The 15,006-nt window shown below is 36.0% G+C and overlaps 1 protein-coding gene across 5 annotated transcripts in view; it reads left to right on the top strand.

Annotated features, from left to right (window-relative positions):
- The window catches only part of LOC149552143 (vacuolar protein sorting-associated protein, putative (DUF1162)), a 336,370-nt gene that overhangs the window by 157,627 nt on the left and 163,737 nt on the right, over nt 1-15,006 (top strand). The window lies entirely within an intron of this gene.

The raw sequence follows: 15,006 nt of genomic DNA, 5'->3' as shown, positions 1-15,006 counted from the left end.
CCTGTCCACCCTGTCATCCATCCTGACATGATCCTCAGTCCTGTGCTTGTCATCAGCCTTGGGCTCCACATCCACACGTGACCTGTAGGAACCAATAGAAACATCTCGGTCTCTCTCTACCCCTATCACGAGGTATAGCTAACTGTTGTAGGGTGTTAGACAACTGCTGGAGAACATGTCTTCTGCTGCTGCCCGGCTGCTATACTTCGAAATGCTTGCAAGGCATCTTTGTCAACCTGAGCATTTGTAATAGGTTGTCTGGAACCATTGGAACCACCCGGACTACCCACTGTGCCAAACTGAATCTCTGACTCTCCCCGAGGTACATTCTGATCCTGTCGGGTGTAGTTCATTCTAGGCACAAACCTTCAATCACCATCCATACTTCAGGAAACAAAATTTAAAAAAAAATGCCTTTGATAATTTCTGAGCTCAATTACTGCAGGCTGGTAGGAAATCGCTCTGATACCATTGTAAAGACCTCAAGTTGACTCCAATGGAATTACCAATACAAACAGTGAACAAGCTTCTTGATTTTTATTTATAAATCAAAGTTATGGTGAGTACAAGCAAATTTCTCATCAACTAAGCTTTTGACAACACCAATGATTAAAGAAGATAACAAAATCATGATACCAAATTTCCAATTAAAAGAAGTTGACATCTCAAACACAATTAGAGTCTTTAAGTTGACTATTGCAGGAAAATGATAGGAATTGTGGAAATATTTTCCAATTAGGTAAACTCTTTATCTATTTCGTGTAAAGGAGAATAGGTCTACAAGACCAGATATAGATTGCAAATCAATAAGAAAAGAGGATGCATGATTAGAGTAGTTGATGTCATCTTAAGTATCTATATACTATTCCATTAACTTCGCCTAAGAAAGTAAATGTAAAACTAATGCAGTGTTTAGATATGATCATGAAAGTAAATTACTGCTTAGCCAATGGGCATGATCTATTGATGGTTGAAGAGTCACAACTCTTAGTGGAAGGGCATATGGAAGGTGTATAATGTGTATCAGAATCAATGGAAGAGAGAATTGTCAAATCATTTTATTTATTTCTTATATCTAGTTTGGATCATGCTCTTGGAACAATTACCTTCTTGGCACATTTCCGTGGCATCTAATTTAAGATTGCTATCAGTAACAATACGTACATTTTACACTTATAAAGTTCAGATCAGACACAAAAATATTGTAAGTGATATTAGAGATACTGGATAGTTACATGGTACAGGACAGAATGCACAATATAACCACTGTAAATAATATTGGAAACTTATCCCTTCACCATGCATATTGGGATCTGCTCATTTGAGCAATTGCCCTCTTTTGCATAACCAGTTGCAAAGCATACAGAAAGTTCAGAAACAGCACCCAAGTTGCAAACACACAAGTATATATTAGAAACAGAAACTCAATCTCAATAAGTAATTATAAAACTATATCATAGGATTGTTAAATTAGAGAAAGCTATCAAGATCATCTTGCATATTCAATGCGGCATGTCAGATATGGCAGTAATTAGTACAATATGTGCAATTATATAAAATCAATTGATCTGGCATAGCTCTAGTTGTCAATCTGAGATAGCAGTGATATTCCTGAAACAATATTCCTATTAGTATTTAATATACATTTATATTCTTGAAATAACATTGACATTCTCTGTAACATAAGTCGTACTGATATCATACATCATGTAATGCCCCGCCAAGAGATCCAAAGAATTAACCTAAAATTTCACTAAGTTTTGTAGCATTTTTTTTCTTCTTAAAACATGAAAGTAAAACCATTCATAACATAATAGCGAAAGCAATAACAATATCCAACTGAAAGTAAACATAACATAACATAACAAGTTACATTCTTAAGGATCCCTTAACGTCGAATCACATCTAATTCATCTATTCATCTAACATCACATCCTTATGAAATAATAATGAAAAGTTTGACATTCTTAAATTACATTTTCGATTGCTCGATCATCCACTGTTCATGTCATAGAGTATGAAAGGCATAAAAGAATATACATCCATGTAAATAAACTACATCATCATACTAACTCTAATCCATGATGCAATAACATAAATGAAACCACAAACCATACATGATACATCACCATAAGAGAACCATAAATCACAACATAATTAACTAAGTACACGGTTCCTCCTAACCGTAAATAGCATCATTAGACCATCATGGATCCTAGCCATCCCTCCGTGCGTAACATTCCAAATCACCGAAGAGATCATCGGTATTAACATAGTAGGAATGTCACTCCTAAATCATGCTACATCATATGTAAAAAGTAATCTAACATGCAAAGTAAAGCATAAGATAACATCATTTAACCTATGCAAATCATCAATGTGAGGATACATGTCCACCATCATAATCCATGAAGATAGATGCCAACAAAGAATGCATCAACCACGGTGTCTCAGACGGATCTCAAATGGTAAGAGTGTAAAAGCATTACCACCCGACCGTGTGGAACCTAAATGGTCCACTCCCACCGTGCTGAGGAGATAATCTCAAGTCCAAAACAGGTTATCAAATCACACATCACAAGATAACAAATCACATAACATAAGTACTCTCTAAGTCTAGGAATCCTAAAAGTATACTAACTCAATGGTTTCAATCACAAAACCAACATCTAACTCTAGAGGCACACAATGACATGTAGGAAACCTACTCTGTAAGCGGGCAAGTGTTATCGCATATATCATGTAGAAGTTACCTTGGCAGTTAGCTTAGGACTCCATGGGTCCCTACTGATCCTTATGCAGCCACTAGTATCCTCTCATAATGACAAGGCATACTATGGAAAGCAAGGTCGCAACCAAGCGTTCTCTCTACTCCCATCCTAGTCTGTACTATCACTCTAGGCATGGGCGAGAACAAAACAATTATCTTTTTAGGTTCATTTAATCCCCATTTAGTGTAAATGTTTTCACTTATTAAAACAACTTACAATGAGTTACCCTGGCAGCCACTTAGGGCCTCGACCCCCATTGCAAGCCGCCTCCCGACACTACAATTAGATAACCTACCCTAAGCTCATGGAATCATAAATCAAAAAATCACCACAGTCCTATACAAGCGACTGGAAAAATACCAAAAGATAATCCATAAAAAGAGTATCAAATCTCCATGAGCACATGAAAAGCATCCATAGATAATCATGACCACAACAGTTCTCTATTGGCAATTGAAGGTATCACTGATAATCAAAAGTATCCATTGGTTCTCAATAACCAAAATATATCTCAAAATCATACTGATCGAAGACTCCAAAATGGTTGAGTCAAACATATCACAACATGACATCATCAAGAATAAATCAACGTTTCAGTCCCATCATGGCGACTGAAAAGTAATCCAAGGATAACTGATCGATGACTCAAAAATGGTTAAGTCAAGTGTTTCAGATACAAATAACTCAGCTTCACTCAAGAAGACTGATGAGCAATAACAATCAGTAAATACAAACATCTTATAGAGCATACCATCACATTACCATGGTTGGGTTTATAAAGATCAAATTCAAGACATCATCATGACATCACAATCATAACCCTCGAGCCTCTTGTAGACGTCCTATAACTGGTCAACACTAATCAACCCAAAAACCGAAAACAAGAAGCATATAGAAAACACAATGCAAGCACATGTTTTGGTTTGCTAAAACTACATAGTTGAATTAAGTGTGGAGGTTTCAGTTTCAGTTTGCAAGTATACTTCAAGTATATAAGATTTATCAATTGATCTACAAGTCAACCCGTTTGTTCCCTCGATAACATTATCCTTCCATTATTTAAAATTACATTCTAAGAATACTGAAGGATAAATATTTACTCAATAAATCATTTGACACTTAATAAAATCATTAGACACTTAATAAAATCATTCGCTTTATTTTGCTAAGATCAATGTTACTAATTGAATAATCCTTCCTTATCATTAATTCCACTTTTCAACATAATCAAAGGATCATTATTATAAGAAAGCTAGTTACCAGTCTTCGAATAAGAAGATTATAACTTTATTAAAATGATCATTTAAATCAATCAATTAACACAGGTACACAATCCATAACTCTATATCATTTAATAGTTCTTAATTAAAACTCAATTAAATATCACTTAAGTCTCTTGATTAAATCATCACTAACTAGTAACAACCATTAAAATATCTAGAGTCATTATTCAAGTCATTAGAATAAGAGTTATCAACTTCGATGTAGATACTTTACAACTTCGTTAAAAGAATCGATATTAGCATACCAATTAAAACTCTATTACATAACTTAATTATTAATTAAATTTAATTAACTCTAATTAATTAGTTTAATTAATTATTACATAACCATACCAACAACCCAATAAATATCAGTTGATTAATAACTAACTATAATTTGTAAGTTAAAAGTCAACTATAATCCAATTCTCTAATATTAATAGTTCAATAATGACTTGTTATTATTTAATAACAAGTCATATTGGAAATCTTATTAATAAATCTATAATGACTACATTCGTCATTCTTCAATAAATAATTTACCCCTTGAATAGAATTATCCCTTTAGTATTTTAAAACAATTTCCTAAAATAATCAAAAGATAATTATTTACTTATTTAGACCATTGAACTCATTTCCTTTGACTTTCAATAATATCACTCGCAATAGTTACAATAACTAGTGTTACTAACAAATAAATAAAACTCCGTGGATTCTAAGAACAACTTCCATAATTCAAATCGTCAAAACTTATCAATTTTTAATTAACTAATTTGCAATTTCCCTAACACTGATGTTATCGATGATCATTCAATTAAACCCATTGCTTAAATAAATTTGATAAACTATATTAACAACTCCATTAACATTTGAATAGTTCAATAATAACTTGTTAATAACTAATAACAGGTTATATTAAAAATAAATTTACAGTAACGAATTCACCATTATTTAAACAAATTTTAATCTCTCTACTCAATTTAATAATAGTTGACAGATTATTATTAAATTGATTATTCGTATTTAGCATTGTTAATAAAACAAATATGATACATTAATATTAATAACATATCATAAAATAACAAACATTATTGTTAATTCATGGTTATATATATTTTAAATAATATTTATCATCATATATTATTATTAACAAATATATATATATATTATAACATTTATAATGTTAAATCTTTATAATTTTAAAAACCAAACTATAACAATTAATAAAAAAATTTAACATAACAAATATTAACATTGATTAATGAATATATATATATATCATATTAATAACATATATAATATTATAATATAATATATAATATTTTATATCATACATAATATTAACTTTATACATTCCTTTAAAACCAAAGGCAGGGTATATTGATAACCGCCGGCCACAATGCGTGCGGCCTGCGGATCGCAGGTACACTGCGATCACGCAGGTACCCTGCGATCTCGCAGGCCTGCAGTACGTCGGTGCAGGGGTGGGGGTGTGGATTCATCCGCCCCTGATAATATGTATATCATTTTTTATATATAAATTGTTTTTGAAAAACGCTTACCAAAGCGATTCAGTTTTAATAAATGTGTTTTTCCTCCACTGCAAATTGGTTATGAGCAGCATTTTTTTAATTAAACATATATATATATATGTGTGTGTGTGTGTATGCATATATGTATATATATATATATATGTATATATGTATATATATAGATATATACACACTCAGAATATTATTAAGCACTACAGTATTTCAATGTTTAACATATATATATATATATATATATATATATACGCAGATTTGTAACACATGTATAAAAATAAAACATATACATAATTTGTAAACAAGAAAGGGCTTTCCAATTTTATAAATTAGGAATTCTCCTCATAATGATCGTTCCCTAATAATTCTTTTAATAGGTTTGATTATAAATTTTAGCTTAGAATTCTCCATTAAAATACAAACCCTTGTCTAATCAAATCCTCGATTCTATTACAATTCGAACCCAAACCCGATTTAAAACTAATTTCTTTTCATGAATGGAAGCTAGGGTTTTCTAATTGATTTCTCTATTGATTTCTTCACATAAGGAGAGAATCAACATGCAAATCTGAATTAAACATTCATCACAAGAATTATCCAAGCAGTCATCTAGCAGACACGATGAAGACAGGAAGAGAAAGCGTGCAAAAAGTGAATATGTGAAAATCACGAGTGCACCTGGATACTGATGCTAATTCCTTTCTCCTCAGAATCTGCAAAGCAAGCTCTTTCTTTCTCCCACCTTCCCGGTCCTCCAACCATGCTCCAAAATGCTCTCCCCTAAGCTTCTAAGAGTGCCTCATTATAAAGAACTCTCAAGAAGCACCTAAAATGTCTCTAGAAGCAACCAGAAGGTGTTGACAACTAAGCACGAGCTTTTTCCAACCTTCTAGATGAGTCATAAGGTTGTAGACACCATGTGCTTAATTTGTGCGCTAACTCCTGTGTTGTTGACAACACGTGCATACTTAGAGTGCAAACTTCTGTGTTGTCTACATGACAACTCCCGAGAATTTGCAAACTCCTAAATATTAAAATAATGCACATTAATTTATTTAATATTCACTTTACTCTTTCCAATTTAATTTATTAATTTTTTAAATCTCATGCACTCATTTTAATAACTCCACTTGTTTTATCTTAATATATTTATATTTTAATCACATGCACACATCATGCAATTTAGAATCTTTTAATAATTTTAATATCTTTTCCACTTTTAAATTTATTTTCGAAACTTAATTGCTAAAATATTTATTAACTTAAATAAATATTATCACATTCCAACTTTAAAATTATAACTTTTATCTTCAAATTTAATTATTTAATTTAATTAATTTCCTAATTAATTAAATAAAATAAATATTAAAATACCATATTAATTTTTCATTAAATTAAACCATTAATTAAATCTTTTAATTAGGCTTAATTAATGAAAAATACACCAAAGAATCATAAAATAAAATATGAAAAACCCACTATAGCAAATCACATACAAAATCAAACCAAAAGGGTTAATATCACGAATTACGTCATCTGACGCATTCAGAGGGTACTCAACTTAGATACTTGTCCTAATTTCCAATTAGGACAAATGGCTTAAAGGGTTGAGATTTGGACTTGAGAATTTATCTCCCCTCTCTTACCATTGAGATAATGCGATAGGGTACGCTCATCCTAGCAATTCAGGGAAGTCGATACCCGGTATCTGCAACCTGCATAAAATCCACGCATGTACAAACACAATATATACTAAGCTAAATAGGCAATGGCAAAAAGTGGTGCATCGTGTAGATCCCGACTAGTAGGTGACTACGACTCCCTTCCTTAACCACATCAGAAACGCCATCTAGAACAAACACACACGCCATACACATGCAAGAATGAGGTAAGTATCCATAAGAAAACACACAGAATAAACCATCTATTTAATCATCGTCAATAACTGAAAATAATGTAATGCATACATGAAATGTAGAGTCTAAGTAATCTCATCACATATCAACTGAATCCATAGCACAATATCTGATAGTCTCAAAACAATGCTGCTGTTAGAAGTTGTAATCTTTCCTTGGTGTATTTATAAACCAAGGTTAGATATCCTTTCTTTATTGTTATAATATATTAGGATATAAGCCAAGGTATCCTAATATATTTCTTTTTTGTTCTTTTTCCACTACATCCTATTTTGTCATCTAGTGGATTATGTGGGGACAAATATATATTGTAATTTCTAATTTTAGATTATTCCTCCTTAAGAGGAATCTCACACTTGGCATCACACACTTATGAATGGTGGCATTCATAGACATGGGAGTTACATTCCAACTCCTCTCTCTCATCTCTATTTAAGAGATGACCCTCCTCTCTCATTCAACAACAATGAGGTTTCTTCCTCTTCTCAATTATTGTATGAGCATTGCTCTCTCTCTCTCTCTCTCTCCTCCTTCTTAGGCTTTTGATGCCTCATTCATAATATCACAAGGGGTTTTCTTTGCTTTCCCCTTTCCAAATATCTTGTCTCATGGTGTTGGAGCTTGAAGCTTTCTCTCTCCTATTTTATGGTAATATCTTTTCATGCATTTACTCACTTGGATTCTTTCCTGGTATTGCTTATTTACAAATTTCTTTTTCCATTTCTAACAGCTGCTAACCATCAACATAAAACTAGCCCTAAAAGAGTTCGACAATGATAACAAAAATTTGACTTAGGGGTAGGCACTACACATCATAAATCATGGGAAAAATTGAGAATTCAAGGTAATAGTCCTAGCTTCCCAACCAATCCTAAAGGGGGACATTACATAGCGCCGGGTTATTTTTCATTATTCCAATATTTCCTTTGTCCATGCTGTATATTCCCATATATCATCTTTAGTATGTGCATTCTGATAGCCATCTATTGGGAAATTCTTTGAATCTTTCATGTTTTATTCTGATCTATTTTATCAGAAGAGTGATGGATGTTTAATATCTTCATTTTTTTTTTCCACACTTCTCAACAAACTTTGTTGGGATTGGAAAGACATTTAAGAAGAGAAGTATCAAGAAATTCACTTCCAAAAACATATTATAATTGCTTGCAGACCAGAGCATAGGATCATTTGTCCTAGATGATTGTCAAAGTATAACTTCAAGTCAGTAACCACTGAGAACATTTCCAAGGGCAGATGTGGCATAAATGGAATTCTAAGAAAAATTCTTAATATAGTTCATTTGGCAAGGCATATCTGACTTTAAGTGATTCTTAATCTAGGAGGCCTAGTAGAATGTAGCAGATAACCTAATGTCTTTTAGGTTGCTTATTATGTGAGTGATTCAATTCGAATCCAGTTGTTTAAGGACTCAACTGATCTTATTAATGTTTATTTTGATTCCTTTAATTGTGTCTGTGTGGAACTATAAATCTGAATGCTAATTTGTGCTTCTTACTACTATGGCATTATTTTCACTCACTCAGTTTGCATGTGGTGAAATAAGTGTGAACCTACCTTTTCTACGAGATGTTGGTGGAGATAACTTGGACATTAAAGTGTAAGTTTATATATGATAATTACAAAAGTAGGATCACCAAACAATGTCCGAGAAAAAGCGAGAAGCAAGATAAGATAAGATAATATTATTAATGTCCAACAAAAAAACCACAAAGGGTCTATGGGATTGAGAGCATACAAACAACAGAGCTGATAAAAGCAAGAACACCAAATGGTGTCCAAGAAAAAGTGAGAAGCAAGAGCAAAAAAGCCAAGGTAAGAGCTAGGGGTCCTTCCTTGGCAAAAAGAAATCGATCACTGAAGGGTATAACTGCGAGTGATCAAGAGCCCTGGGTCATCTCTCAGAACCATTAGATGAGTGTCGCTGCCTGGAAAGACTTGTTGTAGGTAAAGTTATAAAATAGCCCACGGGTAGATTAGCATGTTGTCGGTAATTATTATGTAGCCGACGAGTAGAATTAATTATTTCCAAATGGGCGCGACAGTTGACCTTCAAAATGGTATATGTACACCGTTCGGAATGGACTTTGGATCAGGGTTGTAATCATCATTGGAAGTACTATGTAATCTCTTCGGCATATAAGCGAATAAAAAAAAGTACTGCTGTGGTACATGTTCTTGTTTATTGTTTGTATACATTAAACAATTTACCCCATATGGTAAACATTTGGCGCTGTTGCCCAGTGGACTTGGAATGAAGGCAAAGGAATGAAGACTAATGCCGAATTAGCTTAACAAGGATAGAAATAAGATAAAGGGAAAAGATGGAATATGCACCGCACAAGAAATTTTAATTTTGACATAACATGCCGAGCGCAGACGGAGGTTTTAGCAGATTGTTGACAGACACCGAAGAACCGAGGAATTGTTGGAAGAGACTCGATAGTGGTTGAATTTGGTGGAAGAAACAAGAGAGAAATTTCTTAACTTGTATATGATGAGGGAAGAGAATCCAGATGGAAGGAAATTAACTTGCACGGCTCGGAGTGCCAAGGGAGCACGAGTGTGGAGTGAACTCTTTGTCTTCGATACACTTTTGGAACAGACAACTTTGCTTGAGGAAAACCCTTTTCCACCAAGTAATGTAGTTGTTGAAAATAAGATGATTGTTTGAAACAGCGCAGGTGTGCAGAACAATGCGGGTACACAAGTACCTTCAACTCAAATAGTAATGGCTGGACCAAAGGAAAAATTGCCAAAGTTTGATGGTGATGGAATGGCCGATCCAATTAGACACTGTAAGACATGTGAAACAATTCGGACGGCGAATGGCATAACCGACATAGATGAATGGGTTTGACAATTTCCAGCAACCCTAAGGGGTGTAGCAGTTGATTGGTTTGCTGACGCCAATCCCCAAAAATTAACTACATGGGCGGGAGTTAAAAAGGAGTTTATCACTAAATTTCAATTGTTGCGAGACGACAATGAGATCGTAGTAGAAATCTACACCACAAAGCAAAGGAAAAATGAAATAGTCCGTGTATATGCCAGAAAACTAAAAGAATTAATAAATAAAATGGAAAGTAAGCCAATAGATGAGCTGAAAAAGCGATGGTTCATTGAAGGACTACGCTCGGAGTTAAGGAAGAAAATGAAGATTGTGCCGCTATCATCATACATCGAAGCATACAATCGGGCGATGGACTTAGAAAGTGAACACAAAATGAAAAAGAAGAAGAAAAGTAGCTCATCCGACTTAGATGATGCGTCTTCGAAAGATAGCTGTAGTGACAAAAAGGGCGGCAAGAAAGTCCGAGCTCTCCAGAAGGACATGATCAGAATGATGAAGGAATTTAAGAATGTGTAGAAAGAAATGAAGGGAAACGAGCTATGGTGCACAGAATGCGAGACAAAAGGTCACACGAAGGTCCGAAGAACCAGTCTTGTGAGATCTGCTAAATTATGGGACATTTCACAAAAGAATGCCCCTTCAATATGAAAACAAGAGGACATCAACAAGTGCTCCTGACACAGGAGGCTTTCGCGTCAGGAGGGAGCGGAAACACCAGCAATGATGGTGCCACTTTGGGTGAGTATAGAAATAATAGAAGAGGGCAAAACAACAATACTAGCAACAATACCAACAATAATAATGGGGGCCGCAGCCGAATTCAGTACGATGCGAACGACTGCCTGATGGTTCAATGCCAAGCATGCAATTTGTGGGGCCACTTTGAACGGAACTGTACATCAGCGAATACACCAAAGTTGTTATGCCGATGGTGTGGTCTTGGAGATCATGAAGATGTCAAGTGCCCGAAATCAGGAGTGAATTTGTTCAACATTGGTGCGGACGAAGAAGAAATCTTTGCAATCACACGGAAACAAACAAAACTATACCCCCACCTGATGGAAGAAAAGAAGAGATTGGAAGAAGTGTGGGCGGAAATTGAGAAAGCAATGTAGGCAGAGAAATCACAATTGAAGGACACTACCGGTACCTCAACAAGGAACTGCGCAGAACAGAACATCGTACGACAGATATTACAAACTAAAGTACTAGTCAAAAACGATTTGCTGCTCACAATGCCTCAACTTTGATCGGCACTCACAAACATCGCTCCAACTGCCAAACCACCGGGAGAACATAGAAGGGAAAAAGAAAGTGGAGCAAGTACAGTAGACGCAATGCTGCTAGCCCTCACATCCGGATGACATTCGGCAATTGTAGAGATGGGCATATTAGGAACAGTTTTTTCAGACACAATTATGGAAAGAGGATCAGGGGTAAACGTCCTACCAGAAGATAATTGAAAGAAGTTGCGATAGCTGACGTTGTGGCCACCAACTTTCCAATTACTAATGGCGGACCAACACGGCATTAAACCTCTCGGGGTCCTGATGGCACAACCAACGACTATTGGAACACAACCATTCCTACTTGACTTTGTCGTCGTCCCGCTGAAGAGAGGATATGATGCCATTCTGGGCCAAGGATGGCTCGTACAAGCCAAGGTTAAGAATGATTGGAAGAAGAAAACACTATCACCGGAAAGCAAAGGACGAAAATTCATTATTGATTTACACATGCAAATGGTGGGCAAAGATGCCCTATCATTTGATTCCGAAGAAGAGGATGAAGGAAAACAACAAATGGAACCAGATCAGGAGGGAGTCCTACGATTGGAAGGTGGATCGACAAACGATGATTTGGATTCGGTGAACGAATTGTTTCACTTGCAGATGGAGGATTATGAGCTATTCTAGAGCTGCAACATACTAATGATAGAGGAAGGGCACAACAAAGACGGATTTCCAAAATAATTCAGCGAAATAAAAGAAGCGGAGGCACTGCTAGATGAAACACCTGCACATATATTTGATGAGGGAAAGCCAATAAAATATGACGAACCTATAGTACAGACCATGAATTTGGGAGACGAGGCCGAATCAAAAAACATACTAGTGGGGGATAACTGAAATCCAGTACTAAAAGCAGCGGCATTCAAAATATTTTTGGAATACAAAGATGTATTCGCTTGGACATATAAGGATTTGAAAGGAGTTCTGCCAGAGCTGTGTGTTCACCGCATTTTGCTGGTCGAAGGTGTAGTGCTTGTACAGAAATGACCTTATAGGATGAATAGAAATTACGCGGCACGGGTTACAGAAGAAATTAACCGAATGCTGGAGGTCGGTATTATTTTTAAGGTTCAAACAAGTGAACGGGTGTCCCCCATCCTCATATCCCTGACGAAGGATACCACTCAAATCAGGATATGTGTCGACTTCAGATGTTTCAGTGCAGTAACAATCAAGGACCCCTTTCCAATACCATTCACAGACAGTATATTGGAGGAAGTATTTGGACATGAGATTTATTCATTTATGGATGGGTTCTCGAGATATAATCAAATTTGCATAACATAAGAGGAAAAACTTAAAATGACATTTGTGGTAGAAGGCGGGGTGTATGCATACAACCAAATGGCATTTGGCCTGTGCAATGCGCTGGCTATATTCCAAAGAATCATCTTGCACATGTTCGACAAAATGTTTGTCAAAAATTTCAAAGCATTTTTGGATGACTGGTCTGTATTTAGCATCGAAGACAAACATTTGGCAGCGTTGGGCGAATGCATGGAAAGATGTCGAAGGGCACGATTAGCCTTAAATCCAAAGAAGTGCATTTTCATGGTTCCGCAGGGAAAATTATTGGGACATATAGTCTGTAAGGAGGGATTGAAAATAGATCCAGATAAAGTTAGAGTGATAATGAAAATGTAGCCATCTACAAATGTAAAGGAGGTAAAGTCATTTTTGGGACACAGGATATTATAGAAGATTCATCAAAAACTTCGCCAAAGTATCATACCCGTTGGACAAATTAACATGCAAAGGGGAACCATTCAAATGGGACAAAGAACAGTATGAGTCATTTGAAGGGTTGAAGGTACGATTGGCCACAACACCTATATTGGCGTACCCAGATTGGAACAAGGAATTTCATGTTCATGTCGATGCATCCAATTATGGAATAGGAACAATCTTGGCGTAGATAGGCAACCACAGGTTAGATCACCCGATATATTTTGCCCGTCGACTACTGTCAAAAGTAGAACAGAACTACAATACAACAGAATGGGAAGCTTTAGGAATGGTTTACGCGATGTAGAAGTTCCGACTACTTGCTGCGACACCGTTCGTGTTTAATGTAGACCATCATGCTCTATTGTACCTGGTGAATAAACTTGTCATCCAAGGCAGAATCAGCTAGTGGCTACTTTTGTTGCAGGAATTCACCTTCAAGATCATTCTACGGCTCGGGAAGAATCATGTTAGTGTAGATCATCTGTCACGAATTAAAACAGGTGAACCGGCGGATGGAGTGAATGATGATTTCTCTGATGCACAGTTATTTCAAATTGCATTACTACTAAAATGGTACACGAGTATTGGGGAGTACCTTTCCACGGGACAGCCACCAAAGGAGATGTGACAAAATGAAAGGCGAAAATTAACACTAAGGAGCCGTACATTTCAATTGATTAATGAATTACTATACAAAATGGGGCTTGATCACATCCTGTGACAATGTGTGTTAGAGGAGGAAATACCAAGTGTTGAAAGAAGCACACGAGGGTCCAACAGGAGGACATATGGGACTTGATACCACAGTGCGGAAAATATTGCTGGTAGGACTATGGTGGCCAACTATGTACAATGATGCACACGAATGGGTCGTTGGGTGTGACACTTGCCAAAGGGTTGGAAAGCTACTAAAGAGAGACTTTATGCCACTTAACCCCTCACATGCACAAGAATTATTCGAACAATAGGAATTGGATTTCGTGGGACCCTTGAGAATAAGCCAAAGGCATTGATGCCGATATATAGTTGTAGCTACAGAATACTTAACGAAGTGGGTGGAAGCACGGGCTCTACCGGATAACTCAGCGGTTAGTACAACGAAATTCTTATATGAACAAATAATCACTCGGTATGGGCTTGCACTTCAGATAATGAGTGATCATGGAGGACATTTTGTCAATCACTTCATTACACTGTTAACGACAGAATTCAAGATATATCATTCCTTTTCAAGCTCGTACTACCCATGAGCAAACGAACAGGTCGAGGCTACGAACAAGATCCTGGTAGCAATCATCTACAAGTCATGTGTGGTCGAAGGTGAAAACTGGGAGGAAAAACTGCCCTCTGCCCTTTGGGCATACCGCACGGCATACAAGGTGACAACGGGACACACACCGTTCCAGTTGATGTTTGGACAGGAGGCAGTGCTACCAACATAATTTATGATATTGAGTCTGAGGATCACGCTAGAGAATAAGTTGGGCGATATGGAAAGCCTAAGGGAAAGGTTGCATAATCTGAACAAACTTGAGAAGCGGCTATTGGCACAATGGGCCATGGAGGTGATGCAGAAGAGGCGCAAAGCGTGGCATGATAAGCACCTGAAATTGAACAAGTT

This window comes from Cupressus sempervirens, chromosome 6, assembly GCF_028749045.1.
Source record: "Cupressus sempervirens isolate cs-2001-9-10 chromosome 6, ASM2874904v1, whole genome shotgun sequence".
Lineage (NCBI taxonomy): Eukaryota > Viridiplantae > Streptophyta > Pinopsida > Cupressales > Cupressaceae > Cupressus > Cupressus sempervirens.
Note: the sequence above shows the minus strand (reverse complement) of the source record. Positions and strands in the feature narration are given on the sequence as shown.